This window comes from Chlamydotis macqueenii, chromosome 3 (genome assembly GCF_036417535.1).
Source record: "Chlamydotis macqueenii isolate bChlMac1 chromosome 3, bChlMac1.mat, whole genome shotgun sequence".
In the NCBI taxonomy this organism is placed as follows: domain Eukaryota; kingdom Metazoa; phylum Chordata; class Aves; order Otidiformes; family Otididae; genus Chlamydotis; species Chlamydotis macqueenii.
Genome location: NC_141558.1, coordinates 4813957 through 4833874, shown reverse-complemented (window position 1 = coordinate 4833874; position 19918 = coordinate 4813957).

The following is a 19918-nucleotide window of genomic DNA, read 5'->3' as shown; positions in this document are numbered from 1 at the left end:
CTCTAAGCCATTTGAAAGGTGTTGCATATCTGATGCAGAAAATCTTTCATTTGTCGAAGGACTGAATCTTGCCCTTGGAGCAAACTTTACCTTTAAGGAAGAAAGAGAAGAGGTTTTTTGTGGCTGGTTGCATTAAAAGAAAAAGAAAGGCACCAGAGGGCTAAAGTTCTGGACTAAGTCCTGTGGAAACAGATCCATGAGCAAAAGGTTTGTGAGGAGGTTACAGGTACGTGATAAATTTATTTTTTTAATAGTTCTGTCACTCTTCACACAGGCAACACTTCTGCATTAATATGTATCTGAGTTTCTGAAATCAATGGAAGTGTCGGATAATGAATTAGTGTGTGAAGGGAAGTTCTGAAAACTGTTGGGTTTTACAAGCAGCAAAGCTCAACTGCATATGCCCTACACTTTCAGTGCCTTAACTGAACACCCATTCCTCTGTTTGTGACAATTTCTCCATGTTTTCAATGCCAACAGGAAACTGTCATTTCTCTGAGCCAGAGACTTTCTGCTTAGGTGTGTCAAACTTGTTTAATCTTGTCAAGGCTTCCAAAGAAACCAGAGGTTTCTTGTATGGTTGTTTATCACACAATGGATAATAATAACTAATCATAACATTGATGCTTCCACTCTTTTTTTTTTCTTCGTTTTTTTCTTGCTTGACTGAAGTTTTAATGCCCTCGAATATACCTCTAGGAAAAAATAATTTATAGGGAAAGATTTGAGTATTTTGACCGCATGTTCTGTGGCAAAACAAATAAATGTTAGTTTTTCAATTTTAAAAAATTGACTTCTTCTTGCAGTAGATGACACTAGGCATGGCAGAGAGCTATTATTAGGGACAAAGATATTAAAGGTTTTAAAGTGCTTCATTGTTTTAAAAGATTTAAACCTTTTTTTTTTTCACATACTTTAAAAAACAAACATACCTATACCAACTCATGGAGATCTGTCAAACTACCTGACCTAAAACTATCTCAACCATTTCTGTTGGACCATGTTTTAGAAAGACCTCCAAGTCTGCATAATGACATGGATGGATGGTATTAGGATGGGGCAGAGGCCTCAATGGATGACACCTTGAGGAGTTTCTCCTGACTTTGTCGTGCCTTCTTTGAGGTGTAGGCAGCAAAGCCTGAAATACTGCTCATCGCAGCCCTAACGAAGGCAAGTGAGGCCCTTTCTAATTAATTGTGATCATTGCTGAAACTTTTTTAGGAGCACAGAATGGGCTTGCAACTTCAAAAAAAAAAAAAAAAAAAAAAAGAGGGTGGGGGGAGAGGAGAGGGAGGGGGGGAAAAAACCCCTGCTGCCAAATTGTGATTTAAACTGAGATTGGCATCAGCAGACATTTCCACATCAGCCTGTAGCACATCTGGTCCAGACCAAACAAATAGAAGATTTATTCTGTCAGTGAGATCATTTAGCATTCCTTTTTATGCTTCAGAAGGAGCCTGTACCTGTCAGTCACCAAAGCACTAGGCTTTTGGTGGCTGGGCTCTGTTGCTCTTTCTGACTAGCCTTGATCTGAGACTTCTAAGAAGGCTTGTGTTCACCCGCTCCACCTGGGAGACCGGTACCCATGCCAAGTTCATTTCCATAGTCTTATAAAAATCTCCTGGAGGATTTCAAACATCTGCTCATAAGTAAAGAAACATTGTCTTGAGATATAACAATAATATAAAGGGCAACTGAACCTTCCTTGCAAATAAAACTGAGCTAATAAATTATTTTGTTTCAACAGTTTTATACAATTCAAACAAAAAATGAATAGAGCTAAACATGCGCACACACACACACACAAAAAATCGGGTATGAAAGGTTTTCTTCTAATACCTTCAGATATTTTTTTTCTTTTGGTCAAGAGGTTTTTTGATTTTTTTGTTTGTTTGTTTCCTGAGCACTTGATGCTAATTATTGAAAGGAAGAGCTAATGAAAATAGGTGGATGACGCTATTGTTCTAACAGCAACAATAATAATTTGTCACCTTTTCCTAGCACATTTCAAGTAAAGTTTATGAATATTAACTAACCAAGTCTCAGTGTAAACCCTCAGCAGAGCCCCTCCCCTTTGTCAGGTATGTCAGCGATACAAACTCTGAACTCACCTCCTCATCAAACAGAAAATGGAGCCACCTCAGACATGGAACGTGTCAGCTATTAAACAGATTTGACAATATGCTGCAACAATTTGGACATGAACTGAAGGCAGCTGAAGGAGCTGAGGGACATTAAGACATGCAAAATGCAATTACCTGCACTGGAATTTCAGTGTGATCCTAGAATTAAACTCCTTTGTTAATAATAACGGGTGCAGACAATTTTATTACAGTCAGTATGGGTCAGGACCTCTGTTTCTGTAGGAAAGAGAATAAGAGACGGATGGATAATGGGGAAAAACAGTACTCCTTTGACTTTTTTATATCTGAAAATCAATTGTATGTATAGTTTATTTTTATGCAATTAAAAAACTGGGGGTTAAGACTTGAGTAATGTATTGTCTATACTAGCAACTGGGTGCACAAGGTTTTTCAAAGATATTTATATTATAGCCTTCTACTCATTAACTTGTTCATGTTCTCCATTGTCTGGACAGATCATTCACTTGTGGGTTCCTTGGGGAATTCCAGCAACCATGATATTGAACCTCAAAGTCTTATACAAACACTTGGCTGTAAGCATGTGAATGCACCAATGTTGCCTTATCTACTTGAAGTCTCTTGTAAGTATTATCCACTAGGAAGCACTAGCTTGCCCCAGATGATGTTGACACTCTTAATACTTTTTCCTGTTGTTATGTCATTAAAGACAACAGAAATACTTTAATTTCAAAACTATGCTCTCACTCAAAAATGTTTCAGCTCTTCCCTTAAAAAACAGCTGCTTAAAAAAATAATAAAAATAATCAATTTGCAAATGAATTCTCTACCATTAGGACACTGAGGGTGTCATTCAAACAGGCTGACTTCTTTCTAGAAATGTTTATCTCCACAGTAGTCAGTAACAGGAAGAAAAATGTTCCTGTCAGGTTAAGATTCATGACAAGGGTGAAACTCTGACTGCCCTGACTAACCTACTGGAAGAGCCAATATGTCCCTCTGCACTGATTATGGAGAAACACTAAAGATATTTTCTTTCTTGAGCTAAAACCAACACTAGCCTAGATGTCTTCCCAAAAGGTGTGGAATAAACTTGCTCCATTATTTTTTTATGTCCTGTTATGAAGCAGAGTCAGAGAAGGAGCTGGAGTGCACAGACACTGTACTGATGCTCTGACCCAGTACCGATGCTGTTAGGATCTCGTACGAGCTTAATCCAAGCTATGGGCCTGCTGCAGAGATCAATTTGCTCACTTCAGTGGCCTGTGTAATAATGCAAGAAGTCAGAGGAGACAGGCACAACGCTCCCTGAAGCCCTTAATAGTCTATGTGTGAAGTCATTAAAGGAAAAATTGTTGAAACTGAATTCTGTTTTCCACTGGTTTCTGATAGGCAGGTTCCCAGCTCTCTCTCCATCACTGCATATGGAATTGAATCACATCACATGTTTCACACTTATCTAAGCTAGAGAATCACTCTTAGATAGGAAAAGCAACAGTATTAGTATGTTCAGGTAATGAACAATAATGTAATACAATCAATTTCTTTTCCAGCTCAGCTCTCCTAATCTTAGGATGCAGCATCAAAGCCACAAAGGAAGACAGTTGTTCCTCACATTGTCTAACTCTTGTAGTACAAAATAGGTGGCTACGTGAGCTCATTGAAGGATGGTGGCTAAAAAAGTAAGAGTCAAGGAAAAAGGAAATTATGGGAGGAGAGTAGAAAAAAAAAAAGACCAGATTTTGGCAAAAGAGAGAGTTCTAAAGTAGAAATGAAGAAGGGGAATGAAAAGGAGTGAGAAATTGAAGGTTTAACACATGGGATCAAAGCACAAACCCATTGCAGTTGTACTGGGACAAAAATTGTGGTAAAATGGTTTCGAGGGAGCTTAAAGATGATGTTAATTCTCTCCCTGGTTCCAGCAATGTATTGTCACTACCTGAAAATTACACAAGCATCAACAGTTGTAAAATGTGTGTCTTGAGATTTTGAATTATATCAGTTAAATAAGCACAGAATGAACCTACCTATATTTACAATGCTTAGTCATCTCGGTAGCTGAGTTGAGCTTCTTATAGATCTCCTTGGACTTTGTTTTGTAAACGTGACTGTGGAAGAAACTAGGCTAGACCAGGACAGAACTAAAGAGGTGGCTAAGGGCCCCTTGTTTGTCATAGGAACTAAAATCATTGTTTTACTTGCCTTGCAGTAAGAGATAGATAAAGGAAATCCTCCAAGGATGACAACCATTTGGAGCAGAAGATTTCTCTTTTTTTTTTTATTTTTATTTTCTGCACAACCAAGAAATTGAACCCTCAAGTAGGGTCACATCACGAATTCCTCCCCAGGGTGGCAGAATAGTCCATCAGTTTTCAGCAGTGCTTCTTGCACTGAATTTGAAGTAAGGAAAGGAGATAGTCTAGGCCAGCCTTGACCCAGGAATCTTGGTATGAGGAAATGAACCAAATCATTTGAATTGTGGGTCAGTCACATATCTGCAAGTTCAGCCTCATGACTGGCTCTTATTCCACTCATGTGCACCTTTCAACCTGGACTGACACAGAGAAAAACATCTGACCAGAACTGTATAGCCAGCAGGGAATCAGTTGTCCTTCCTGCAATATCTCATGTCAAGCCCGTAAGACCATAAGTTGCATCTCAATATTCTCACCGTACCAGGCTGTCTCTTCTACAGGTCTTTGCAGTACCTTCTTTTCATTTCTCGACATTGAGTGGCCAGGAAGGTTGTAACCCTGTGACTCTTGTTCAAGATGCCCCTGGAGGTCAAAATACCCAGGCTATGTATCCAAGACCTGAATCAAAATGACCTGATCTTCAATAGCACTGAACTCTGAATAAATTTAAGAAGAGGTCAGCTTCTCTGAAAATTAGTTGTCTTTGATTTAAGTGCCTAATTATGGATCTAGCAGCCCAATCATATGCATCTATGTGAAAAAAAAAAAAGGGGATTTAGCTACTGAGATCACATTAATTTCAGCACCTTTGAAAATATCTGCCCCAGGTTTGAAAAAGTAGATTTATAACTCAATATTTTTTTTCTTTTCCCCTTTTACTGCTAATTATCCATTTCTCAACTCCTTTTTAAAATACAGCATATTGAAAGCCTGCATTAATTCATACAATACCTCTACACGTTTTTTTTCTGTTTCTTTCTTACACTGTGACGTATGATTATTGTTTTTTCTTTAGTCTTCACTTTTTCTACCTCGTATCCATATCCACATAGTAAATCTGTTGCACTCCATCCCAACTGCTCTGCTATTTGTTTTGATAAAGGCAACAGTTTTTGGTTCTATGCTAGCAAGAACTGTGGCTTGTTACTTTGCAAGAGAAACGCCACTTCTATTGTTCCCACCACCTATTCTTTCTTCTAGTGTCAACAGTCATGCTCTCCTTCAGTATAAAGATGCTCAAAGTTCTCTGACTCCAATTATCATTCTTTGCAAAGATTTGGTTTTTGACCTCAGTAGGCACTCAAATTTTCATACATGTCCCAATCTATGTATGTGGAAGAACAGGAAAAAGGAGCAGAGACATGAAGATAAGGAAATGCACTGCAGGTTAGAAAATAATTGACTTACCCATGGATCATAGCTTATCATAACTCTGCTGTTGGGTTCTTCATTATCCTCTAGTTTTCACTTAGACGTGCATAGCAATCAATAGTCACATATGACATGACATGTTGAAGCTGGCTTATTCCCCTGGTGCGGCATTTAATAAAAAAAAATTATAACTAGCCTATGCTGCGACTCCTACAGCATAAGCTGCTGATAGTCTGTGACAATCTGTTGGAGAAGGATGACATGTAAAACAAGCCAGACCAACAAAAATTCCCCCTTCTCAGAAACTGTGCAATGTTTCATTTATTTTGTACCACCCAAGACTGAAATTTCTATAGGCTCCTGAAATTTTCTGTGCCTAGGGAGATCCTTGTTGTGTAACATTAGGACAGGACTCTGCCCACGCACCTGAAATGCAAGACAGGGACCCAAAGTGACTCAGGAACAACTCTAGAGTTTCTAAACAAGAGGCTATTATTCCTTCCAAACAAGCTAACTAGCAAAATGATTGACTTGACCCCTGTGACAATATTTAATATTTTATATTGCCAACAAAGTTGCTGGCACTAGTAAAAAAATCCCAAAACTAAATAAAAAAAAAAAAAAACATAATTTCTGGAGCTTTTAAAAGGTAATTTGAGGGGACCATATATTTGTATAAAATCTGAAGAATCATCAGGTTTTATTCTTCCAGTTTTCCCCTATTCTCTGCTTTTGTTTTTGAAAAGCTTAACCTTTCAAAAATTCTTTTTTTTCCCTTCTGTTCAAATTTACAAAATGTGCAGTGATTCAGCACACATAAATGGCAATCACTTAAGGGACTTGGCTCATAACTCCTCATTATCTTCAGAAATATGTTACAGTGGTAGTGGAAGCCTGTCTAATTTCATATCAATTTGCTTCCAGCCATGATTTTCTGATATACACCCCAGTGATCAAACAAGGGACTAACAAAATAAATTTATGAGCTTTTACAACCACAGATACAATTTAAGAGGAATAATTCTCCAGTAGCATATTCCTCAATAGTCTTACCATTAAGACAGCTTTTCCCAGTTTTTACTCAGATCTCAGGCACCTAAATTTTGTCAGTTTTGGTAATTTGAACACCATCAGATCCTGGATAAAGGCATTAGAAATTTATTGAGTTATTTTATTGGTATAATTCCTGAGACATTTTTTGCCCAGGTAACCTATGCTACTCAATATTTAAGCACAGTTTCTGAATCAACACAGGCTAGGGACTATTCTCAATAGGAATTTTCAATGTTCCTATTATATTTTAAAGGCTAAAAGAACTTAATAGTATGGACATATCTGGTCATTTGGCCTATAGGACAGAAAACTATAACTGGCTGATTAGTTTACCAGTACAGATGTAGTTGTGTTGCCTCCTGAATTCTTATGTGAAATTCCTTATTTCTTTATATTCTTCTGATATCGTAGGCAGCAATGGATCTCAGCCATGAATGCTGTGCTGAATGCCTTGTTGGCATAGAAAAGCTGCAAAAAATGTACAGTTTTCTACTGAAAGGATATCACCACCAGTCAGTACAATTTTCAGTATACCCTGGTAAAATGAGTTGAGTAATTATGCATTGGGACATCACCTTTTGCCTACTCCAATCATAATCTGAGACCCTAGCGTATTTTGTAGAAGTGATGGCTTGCTTGTTCAGTCAAACTCCAAGGAGTAGAACTGACAGCCTCTCAATCTGAGTTGCTATAACTCAAGCCAAACTTGGGTTTACAGCACAAAACTTGACAATATAAAAAATTCTAAGGTCTGTAAAAAAGAAAGAGAAGCAGATTGTATAAAAGAAACATGCATGCACTTATATTTACGTTCACATCTGCAAACAAAAGTACGTTTACTTCTCTTTCAACTTTTTCAAACTCCTCAGTTCCTATCTCTAGCTTTTGTTCCAGAACCCTCTGAAGTAACTAAACTATAAATGGAGCTGTGAAAACTCAGTAAACTGGGAAAAGTGCCTGAATTTTGCTTATCTACTTTAAGAGGTTTCAAGAAATATATAGATACTCCATAAAAGCACAGTGAAATTGTGTTGACGAAGGTGTCAAAATATGTACACACAGGGATGGATAGCTTGATACTAATTTAGACTTAAAATGGTTTATTTTCCTGAGGTTGGAATCTGCCAGAATGTTCACTTATCTGTCGTGTATCCGTGATGTTGAATACATTTTACAAGAGCAAGAAAGCAAATTCAGCAAAGATTGCAAGAGAGACCAAAGTAAGTGTCATCTAGGAATGACTTCTTAGCCATGGGTCATGGGAGAACTTATCAATATAATACAAGAAAACATCGGAAACATCAGCAATTTTTAATGTGAGGTAAAAGGAGTTTTGCATAAGTGCAAGGCAAGGAATTCTTTGAGAAAGAAGAAAAAATGTATGTACAAAGAACTCAGTAGGATACAAAATACAACTGTAATGAGGTTGCAGAATCATATAATAAATGCGCAGTTGTATAGGATCATAGACTAATGCAGGCTGGAAAGGGTCTTAGGAAGTCTGTAGTCAAACCTCCCGCTCAAAGCAGGGACAGCTGTAGCTCAGGGCTTGATTCAGGTAGTGGTTCAAAACCTCTGTGGTTTTGAAGTGATTGAGACTGCAGAACCTCTTTGAGCAACTACTTCCATTGTTTGACTGCCCTCATGGTGGAAGTTTCTCCTTATATCTTGTCAGAACTTCTGTTTCAGCCTCTGTCTTTTGTCTCTCATCCTCCTCTCATGCACCACTATAAGGAGCCTGGGTCTGTCTCCTTGACACCCTCTTCCTACTTACTTGAAGGGCTGTTGTTAGCTCTCTCCATTCCCCAAGCTACTCAAAGCCATCACTTCTTCCAGCTAAACAAGCCTCTCCTTATAGGGCAAGTGCTCCAGTGCTGATTGTCTTGGTGGCCCTCGTTGAAGTCACTACACTTCATTGATATCTTTCCTACATTGGAGGGACCAAAACTTGACACTGTATACCAGATGTGATCTAGAACATTACATTCTTGAATAAGAACATTTCAATCAGTAAAGAAAAAAAAAAAGACAATCTCAAAACATTGTCAATATACCTTTGAGAAAAAAGACTCTCCCAAACTTACTGTAATTACTAACGGGAAATATAAGGAGGGGAAATTTCAAGTAAGAGTTGAAATGGTGACATTCACTCTATTCCTGGCTCATTCAATGGCCAAGTATGGAAATGTAAGCAAGTTGCTATCCATCTGTTCCTCAAAGTAAAATGGGCTTGAATTGCAAAGTTTTCAAGCAGGAAACAGAGAGTAACATATGTTTATCCAGAGCATCTTACACCACGTGAGTGAATGGATTCTAGTTTTTACTACAGCTTTCAATGAGTTTTTCATTTTTAACCTGTACATGTAGTGACCAGAAACCTCTGAAAAATCCAGATTTGTTCTGAATGCTAGGCTGTGACCTCCTTGGAGTATTGACTCTCTCTGGCTATGACTTTGAGTATGTATACTGCTGCAGTGGGGACCTTCATCTCTTTGACAGTCTCCTTTACTAGGCATTTCTAGATTAGTAACACACTCATTTCAGACACAGGGAACTCAGTGCAAAGACTCTAAGAGGATGGTGTAATAGATGTCGCTTGAAAGTACAGCTTCTGCTGTAACATTAATATTGAACTAAACTTCTTGAAAATGCATTATATCAGCCCAGCTTAGTTTCTTTAAATCAAGCACCTCTTTTGACACAAAAAAAAAACCCTGAGCTGTATGTATAAAGCTAATTCAATTAATTACTACAGATGTTCCAAGCCATTTCATTACTGAACTTTTTATAAAGAAATAAAAGGAATTATCTTTTTTTTTTTTTTAAGAATTCTTCAGGAGAAGATAGAGGATTCCTTATTGCATAATAAGTGTGTCTTGTGGTAGCAAACTACTCAAATTTTGTGATTATAAGACCTTTAAATATGTGGTTTAGTCCACATTGTTGAGATATTTTAGCATTTAGGCAAGTAAATACTCATGGCCAGGGGAAGCAGAGATGGTTCTGAGAAAAAGACTCTGAAATAGGTATCTACACAGAATATTTTTTAAAAAATATTGGTGAGTATTCCTCTCTAATACTTGATGGAAAGAAATTAACACTTTGAGGTGATTTTTTTCAGTATGTATGTACAATGGGATGAAGAAACAGTGGGAGTGAAATCTCTCTGTGCACAGACTTCAAGTTTTCTGTATGTGGCTGTCTCAACGTGCTTCTTCATACATGTACGTTATAATAATCTCATTCCACAAGATTGTCATTTTTAAATGTTCAGTTCTTCCATAAATGAAAGCCAAATAGTTCAAACACTCATTGTTCATTTGCATGCCATTTTAAAGCTTTCCAAAAGTTCAGTGAGTCTTGGTTTTTTTTGTGTTAAGATTCCATATGGACTTGCTCATCCAAATTATTCTTCTAACAAAAGGCATTTTCTCATTAAGTTTAGGTCTACCCTCATTCACTCTGCTATAAGTCTGTAATTACTCCATTAAGGCTACACAGATCGCCAAGAATGTAAAATTAATGTAATACTGATCAAAGATCAGGTCGTCTACTCACATTAGAGTCCATTTGGATTTACACCAGTGTGATCCCAAGGGAAGATGGTAGCTCCTTACTTGTTCTTTCTTTCTCCCGTCTTTCACTTAAACCCTCCCAAAACTGATGACTTCTTCCTCAGCTGGCTCCCAGGAGCCAACTGGTCTTTCCCTGTCTCCACGTAGTTAATGTGAGCTGTTTTTACCATTGCATACGACAATACTAATTCTTAGACCATTTCATCCTTTTCACTTTCTAAATGGAAATGCTACACTTTCCACAGAGGAGGTGCCCTGGGGGGGAGTTTTGCTCACACCCAAGAATGGATGTCAGTTAATATTTGGACATGATTAATTAACAGTAAACCCTAAGGCAAACTTTGCTATTATTAAAATAAGACAATATTCCAGATTACATGAGTGGCTGCCTGTATGACAAAGTTACCCAGATGCTCTGAAACCAACAAAGATCTGTCACAGATACAAAGACAGTTATTATTTTATGAATTTCATGTTCAGATGACTTACTTTTGTCCCTCAAACATTATAGGAGTGACTTAGGGAAAAAACATTATTTGAATTACCTCTCATTTTCAAGCACTGCTATAAAGTTTTCTGATTTTGAAGAAAACTATTTGGAGCTCATATTCTTTTCCTAGTCAGTGGCTAATTGGTACTTTACCCATAAAAGTGGAAGGCCAACCTTACTATGCAGTGTATGTAAATCTTGAATTACGTTTGCAGCTCCATCTTGAGTGGAAAACAATCTCTGTTTTAGAAATAGAGATGAAACACCATGGATCAGCTTGAGGAACAAAAACTAGTTTTCCTAGAAGAAACTAAACTGGGTCATTGTGTAGGTAAATTAGAGTCGCACATATTTGAACAGAGTGCAGATGCTGGAATAGTTAAATGAACGCCAGCGTTGAAGAACTGAAAACCACACCAACAGAAAGGCAGGTAGAGAGGTGTACAGCTAGACAAAAAGTGCTATTGAATGTGTAATGGCAGATATGGTCAGAACTTTAATTCTATGTCTTATCCAAAAGATTTAGGAAAAGGCATAATGGCTCTTCATTATCATGGAAAATTGCATATGAGTTTTGCTTCGTAAAATAAGCCTGTCAATTTTTTTTCTGCTATGGAACATTACAGACTCTCTCCAAAGGCAGTAAATCAGTACCTAAAAACGTTCTATCACAGTTATTCAGGTATTTCCTTCTACCTCAGGCCTGGGTCTAGATGTATTTGGAGACATTGTGAAATTGCATCTTCTGATTATAAGAAAAAAAAATATATTATGAGACTAACTAAAACTTCTTTACGTTTTGTATCAACTTTTCAACAGAAGGATTCGAGAAAATAAGAAGTAACTCTTTGTAGAACACAGAAACTAGAAGCTTAGGAAAGTCTGAAGCCAGAACAACGGAGTCAAATAACACAGAAAAGATTAAATTAAATTGGAGGCAAGAGATGCAGCCCTTCCTGAAAGACTTCTGAAGCTGATGAAAGAAGTATAAATATTTACAGAATTGTTTAAAAAGATTAAAAGACCAGAACAGAGAAAATATTTGCAGATGCTTTTGAGATACCATTAACGGGAAAAAAAAAACCCCTGATACCCTGCCTCATGGAAGCTTCAAATGCTGAATTCACCAATTATCTTGTGGGCTTGTGGTCCTGAGAAACCCTTCTTCCTAAAGGAAGGATGAATACCTTGTAAGATACTTTGCTTCATATTAAGCTTTTTGTTTTCTAACAAAAACTGTGAGGATTTGTGCTAGTCCAGTATTTATAGACATAAATTATTATCATAACTGAATATGGGGAACAGACCTGAAAAAAACAGAGGCAAATACGTTTTTTAATAAGTAGTACATCTGTATTTGTTGTTTCTGTTCAGAACATTACTTGCAAAGAAGGAGAAGAAGAAAAGTAAGACTCTTTAGTAAGACAATTAGAGAATGTAAAACTTATACCTTGGAATTTATGGATAAAAAAAAAAAAAAAAAAAAACACAAAAAGGCCTGCCAGGCTACTAAATAATGTTTACCATCTGAAATTTGTAAGACTTTTAGCTATTGCGTAACATTGTGTTGTAGTTCAGCTCTGATTGGGACCATACTGGGCAGTCTCTCTGTCACTCCCCCCATCCTCCGAGAGAATAGGGAGCAATGAACCTACCAGATCAAATCAGCTTGAAGTTTGTGCTACAAATCCATGCCACTTCAGAGAGTGGCTATCAGAGAAAGAGTGCACTAGAGAAAGAGACAGAAAAGGAAAGTGCACTCCACATGAAGTTGATACCATATTATTTTAAAATATATTTTAAAGTCATTGAAATATCAGTTAAATTCAGTGATGTCAGTCATGAATGTAGGTAGAACATGATATGAGAGATGTGGAGTTTTCTGGAGGAAAAAAAACTGAGCAGGTAACTAACAGGTACGCCGAAAATGTTTGCAGATACTTGTAAACAGAGATGAACACAGCCACAACATCTCGTAAGTAAAAAACCCAGGCTTTTCTAGAGATGGGAGAACATCTAAGCTTAAGAGCTTAGCATGGTGCACTGCACAGGCAAAGGTGCAGGGAGAGGATATTCAGTAAGGGTAAAATCAGACAGATTTTAGGGTGAGAATTTTGTGCTTTATTCCATTAGTGGTTTATGAAAAAAAAAAACGCATAGGTGGTGTCACATTATTTCATACCGGTGAAAGAGATAAATAGACTGCATATAGATAATAGAAAAACAACCTTAATTGCATTGCCAGCTATTTCTACACCAAGTCCTATAAACACAATGTGCTTATTTGGAGGGAGGGAGAGGACACCCCTCCCAGCAGCAGCAGTCGATTCTCTCTTCCCCGTTCCTTCAGCCAGATGCTGAGCAAGCCCCACAGCTCCCTTCCTTATTTCTTTATTTTTTCCTCTCTTTCTCTCTGTGATTTCCTGTAGTAGCAATGGTACTGACTCACTTCTGTAACCTATAAATCGTAAAATTCCACTTTGCTCCCGCTTCTGAGAAGGCCATTGCAATGTATGCGGTTGAGATTCTCAAAACAGAAGAGCATCAGTTTTGCTCGCTTTGAAGTCTCTGCTAATCTCAGTTTATTGCCTGCTCCAATGCTTTGTTTACATAGTCCTTTTGCCGTTCCCTGCCTCCCCTACAAATGTTGTTTTGACATCACGGTCGCCAGGTGCCCCACCACCCCTTCCATCAACAGACACTCGTGCAGCAGATGGTACAAATGGGTTGGCAATAATTTAGTGCCTCAGCGTTGGATTGCCTTGTCTGATGCTTGTAATGGTGACTAGACAGGGTTAATGACAGTAGCAGGGAGAGAAATAAAAAAAAACCTGTAAGCATACACTTTCAGAAAAGCAAATAGCTCTTCCATGAGCCAGACACTCCACTGAAAATCTCTGTTCCTAAGATGCATAAGCTATATTCTGCAGCAATAGAGGCTTATTTTAGAAAAGTACCTTCAGTTTAATCATACTAAAAATGTCAAGTTTTCCCTTATCTCCTTTGATCATGATAACTCCAAGGACTGTGATTATATTTTCTGCCTTACATTACAAGAGTATGGTTAGTTTAGCTATGATGCTCTAAGGATAGAAATTAAATAAGGCTAGCAAGGGGTGGTGATATCTTTCATTCTACTGACAAATAATTATCTATGTGTTACATACCTACTGGGACACAGGAATGTATAGTTATAATTATAACGCAATGGTAAAGTTTTTTGTTCTCTAGTTGAGTTGGTGCTGCAAAATATGATAGTACAGCCAGGATTTTTTATATAAACCTTTAGAGAGTTAGACGTCAATTCAATGTGAATTATCGCAAAGTTCCAATATTGTGTTCAATAACATACAGGAATATGTAGATCACACAAGGAGTTACAAATGAGTCATAATTAGTTCCTTTGCTGGCTTCTTAGTCTTTAAATAAATCACTTGAACTGTTTTCATCCATTTCACTGTTTCTAAATTGGAGATAATATTCCTGTCCCAAGGGTACTGTAATGATTAATTAATCACTTCAAGTCACTAGGGATTATAAAAGGTATGCATGTATGTATATGTAACTTCACATATGCAGAATATATAAAAATATTTCCTTTACTTTGTATGTTAGGTGTAAAAGGTGTCATTCTAGAATCAGCACTGAGATTTTTGAACAAGAATAATCAAAAAACCCTGTCTTGGAAATTCATGCTGTCAAATTCAAATGACAGTCATACTTCCCAGCTCCAAATTATCTCCAGATACAAAGTTTTCTCTCTTTTCTTGAAATCATTTCCTTCAGAAGACTCAAGAAGCTGAAGTTATTGATGTTGAAGAAATTTCACATTGCTTTCCTTTTCTAGCATGATATGGAGTTAGTTGTATCCCACTTTGTGGGGCTTTGTCAGACATTGTAAATTATACTGCGGTCTGGGCCACTGAGAGGTACAACATCGCTCCTGCTGTTGCTGCTATGAGGGCAAGAAAAAAAGAAAGAAAAAGTTTTATTTTAAGAAAAACAAATATCGATGCATTCGAGCTTCTTAAGCAGCATCACAAACCTTCAGTACTCTGTGCTACCACAGACAAGACTGGGCAAATGATCACTAAAAAACTGGTCAGTTCTTCAGAGCTGTTTTCAGGAGCTATACATATAATCATAAGACAAGCACACAAAACCAAGGCAGTTCTGCAAATTTCTTCCTAGATTTATTTTTAGATTAAGAAAAACAAACAAATAAAATTCTATTATCTGTGCTTTAGCTTCTTAAAGGATGCAGAAAGCTTTCCTGTTCTATGATTACGTGTGATTGAGTCAAAAACTAGTAATATTTTGTTTGCTACTTCTTACCTTTAAGGTAGAGCTATATGGATTTTAGTGGAAGGGAAAAAATATACTAGATAGAGTCCAAGCATACTTTTCCAGCTCAGTCTCAATTTCTCACACAGTCTTGGGTAACTGTTTTAAATCCACCATGACTCAATCCCCCATCAGTTGATCAAAGCTAAGAATATTCCCTTTCCTCTGTCCTTTCACTGCTCCTTTTGTCCAGACTGAGTACAGTCAGTTAATATTTACCAAGTAAAATATTTTTCTACCAGATTTGGCAGAACTAAAAAATTTTGAAGAAATAAGTCAATTTCACAGAAGCTTTTGACACAGAAAGCAGAAGGGCAGAATATGCACCCTAATGTCCAGTGGTAGCCCTTTGGTGAAGTAAGTCTTCTTGGTCATACATGCTCCAAATCTCCAGGATAAGCCACTTTTTACAGAGTCACCATTCTTACAGCCAATCACATATGTAAATATTCAGACTCATAAACACTCAGTTCCTTCCAAGACTCTTGTTCCAGCTTTCCTTACATAGCATGGGCAGATTTCCTGTGCCTGCAGGAATACCTATTGTGTGGACTTGGACATGTTGCTGATCCTCAGAGGCTCTTTGACTTCCAGCTGCTTTTGTGGTTCCTTTCACTGGCTGCCTATTGCCTATTGTCAGCTAGTCATCTCTTACTTTTCCTAGGAGCTCATTTCCCACAGTGACCTGGAGATTCTGGAGATGTTTGCTTTGAGAAACATTCAAGTCTAGTCAGCCCTGTAAGCACAGGAGCATCCTTCCTCTTCAGAAAACTTATGTTGCTTTCATTATTTCTGTTGTTAAATTCTGACATGATGCAAATAATACTGAACAATGATAATTCTTAGAAATATTTCCCATGTTAAAGTAGAGCAAGAAATTAGAATCTGGCAAATGTTTCAGAACTAGAACTTTGACATACAAAATAGATGTAACTAAAAAAATCCAAATAAACAGAATGATTTTACAACCTTTCCAGTTACAAAATACTTCTACTTTCAGTGTAGTATTATTTCCTCTCAAAAAAAAAAAAAGGATTGTGTTAAAAAAAAAAAAACAAAAAGAGTTTTGTCACAAAAGGATCCTCCCTCTTCACTAGAAATCTCATTTCAGTTCTCTTGGTGGTTTTGAAAAAATAAATTAAATAAATATATTTTTAAATAAAGAAATAAGATATTAGGAGGCAGAAGAATGCCTATTCTGCAAAAATTAGTAAAAAACAGGTACAAACATTATTCTCTGGTTGCCTTTTTGTTAAAAATATACATTTAAATAAAACATGTACAGAAGTTTTACAATGGAAAAGATTAAGAAGTCCACTGCCTTCCTTCTTTTTCTTTTTAGTTTGGTTTCCCCATATCTCACTGTTTTAAAGGTGAGGCTGAATTTGTGTATGTGTGTGAGTCTGTGTATAATGACATACTAATAACCTCTCAATTAGATATGTATTGTAATGGGCTTATTAGTATAAATACATGTGATTGGCCTCTGTTCTGCTACAGAACTGAAGTTAATCACATAAACTTCAAAGAGCAAACCGAGGGATCATACCTTACACAAGGGGAAACAGCCCTTCCTTTGAAGTACCTGTTGGCATCCAGAAAGTCCTGTTGAGTCTCCTACCTTTCTCCTCTGACATAAAAAGCCTTCCTTTTTCTCTCATGAAAATATTCTGCTTAGTCCAAGGAGATCTGGAACCCCAGTTGATGCTCTGGGTACCATCGCCACAGCCAGAATCAACCAATCACCAATTCTTTTTTTTAAATATCTAAAAGATGTAATTTAGTTCTTCACAAGTTACATAAATATAGCTTAAATATACCAATGATATTCAGAAGGCTCCAACTTCCAGCTTACGAAGTGCCCATATACTTGCTAGCCAGGGTTATTCTTGTTAATTCAGAATAAATTTTTCTGCATATGCAAGTGTTCACTCAGTTCAATGATTAAATAAAATCTCAGAGCTAAATAGTATGCCTGCGTTTTACTACTACCAGTAGAGAAGTCAGACATTCTCTCTTCTGTCTATTCAACAGCAAACCACTGTTATTTGCAAAACAAAAAAAAGCAACACAGTGAGAACATCGAAATCCTTTCTCTTTTTTTTTTTTTTAACCGCTCAGACTAAACTACACAAAACCAGCCAGTCATTTCTTCCCTGCCAACTGATTATGCAGCCATGTTGTTTGAAAGCTTGCATAATTTACATTAGCATGCCTAAGATCTCAGGTGACTATGCCTTTGAGGCCAGCATGATAGCCCCAGTGGACCAAGATTTGATATTCTTCCCAATATCTGACCCTTTTTTCCTTGTTAATTATAGGCAGACTTCCCTGGCCTGGGCCCGGATCTGCACCTGTTTCCCATCTCTGAGCAGCTGCTAATTAGGTTGCAAATGGTGGGGCTGGGAAGAGCCGGCCACACATGCTTCAGCAGTCTATTGATCAGATTGGCATGCCATGCATACAACAATTATTACCTTCTGAACCCCCTTCCCACCATAAAAGCTGCTCGCAGACACCACATTGCATTGAAATAAAAATCGTATCACTTCTTATATTGGTGATATGTAACGATGCTGCTCCAATGGAATAAGGGACAGCAGAGGATGGATTTTGGATTCGACACAGTTGTGCAGGGAGAACTAATGAATATCTTGCATTATGTATATTCAACATGGAGGCATGACTCCAACAGAGCTTCTAAAAATATGGTAATATTGCAGTGACATTTTTAAATGGTTTTCTCAAAGTCATGTATTCATTTTTTGGTCCTAGGACAAAGTGACTTCTGAACCTTATCTTGGAAATGGAGCTGTGAATGATCTTAAAAATCTTATGCTGAAATAATCTTAAAAAATATATTTTTATTAATTGTACTTCTTATACTGAAACTCAGAAAAAATTCACATATGTAAGAGTATTGGAGTCAGTACAATATTATAGGAGTAACTGGTGATAAAACCAGTGTGTATCTGCTGAAGAAACAGCTTCTCTTTGTTATTTAAAATGAGGAAATAAAGGTGAAAAAAAAGTTTTGTTTAATGTTGAAAGTTAAAATGTAAGTTAGGGATATGTTTCTCTCCCTCAATTACAAAGGGCATTCAGACATCCATCTGAGACGTAAACTTTTGTGCTTTATACATCTCAGATTAGATGAGATTAATCCCGCAGAAAGAAGGGCACTTAAATAAATGTCTCAGACTTCCCCAATCCTGTCCAAAGAGAGCAGGTTGGTGATATCATGATGCTAGTCCTGGATCAATGTACTTTACTCTAGACAAAGCACATGGTGTCGGTGCCCTTTCTGAGCCTTTCAGATTCACCTCTCACTATATATTTCTGCATAGAGTAGAATTCATCTGCGATTAAGGCAACTGAATTTGGGTGTCTACATAAGCATATTTACAGGTATGGTAGCTGTCTAAGTTTCTGTTATATTTAATGGAAACCTAGTCAGTGCAGCCAAGGGAGAACAGTTTAGCTGTCAGTTTGCTAAAAGATAAGAATTTACCGTCATCTGAAATGCATTAGGATATTTGAAATATTTACATGGATCTGGCAAATGTGATGCCCCATTATGCTATGTGATCCTTATGTTTTTCTAGAGCAAAAGCTGGAAAACTAGTGGGTATTTCAAGTGACACTAAATGTGGCTGTGTATACAGACAAATTGACTCCTACTTACCAGTTATCTACTGACTGTAACAGGAGGTAGGTGCGTAGGGCACATCCAGCTACGTGTATGAACGCACCTAAACTTAGTTGTCTTCATCTGGAGCTGAATACTGATGCACAGAGTCATCATTTAAATGTTGATGTTTAATTCTGAAGAAGATACTCTAGAGTATCCAAGAAGTCTTCATGAAGTCGAAGGATATGTAGGAGATTAACACCTTTCTAGAACAGCAGCTGAAGATCAAGTAAATGCTTCATAGAATCTAAAGTGCCATTGCACCTTAGAATCATAGAGTCACAGAAAGGTTAGGGTTGGAAGGGACCTTTAAAGCCCATCCAGTCCAACCCCCCTGCCAGGAGCAGGGACATCTCCAACCAGATCAGGCTGCTCAGAGCCCTTTCCAACCTGGCCTTGAATTTTTCCAGGGATGGGGCATCTACCACCTCTCTGGGCAACCTGGGCCAGTGTTCCACCACCCTCAGTGTAAAAATTTTTCCTTATATCAAGTCTGAATCTACCTTCCTCTATTTTAAAACCATTACCCCTCATCCTATCACAACAGATCCTGATAAAGATTTTCTCTCTGTCTTTATTATAAGCCCCCTTTTGGTACTGGAAGGCCGCTATAAGGTCCCCAGAGCCTTCTCTTTTCCAGGCTGAACAGCCCCAACTCTCTCAGTCTGTCCTCACAGGAGAGGTGCTCCAGCCCTCTGATCATCTTTGTGGCCTCCTCTGGACTCGCCCTAACATGTCCATATCCTTATGTTGAGGGCTCTGGAGCTGGATGCAGTACTGCAAGTGAGGTCTTACCAAAGCAGGGCAGAGGGGGAGAATCACCTCCCTCATCCTGCTGGCCATGCTTCTTTTGATGCAGCCCAGGAATGCTGCTCTACAACAGTTTTGTTCCATTGCCTAAAGACAGGTTTCTACTTCAATTTAAGGCACCCTGATGTAGTGTGTCTGACCTTCTGCTACCTTCCAGAGTCTTCAGTGGATTTGGTGTGATACCTGCTAGCCCCATGGTGCTAAGCTAGATACCCAGGGCATTTGAAATGACACTAGACACCTAATTTTAGGGAACTGAATCCAACTCTTCTTTTAGTGTTGCTTTG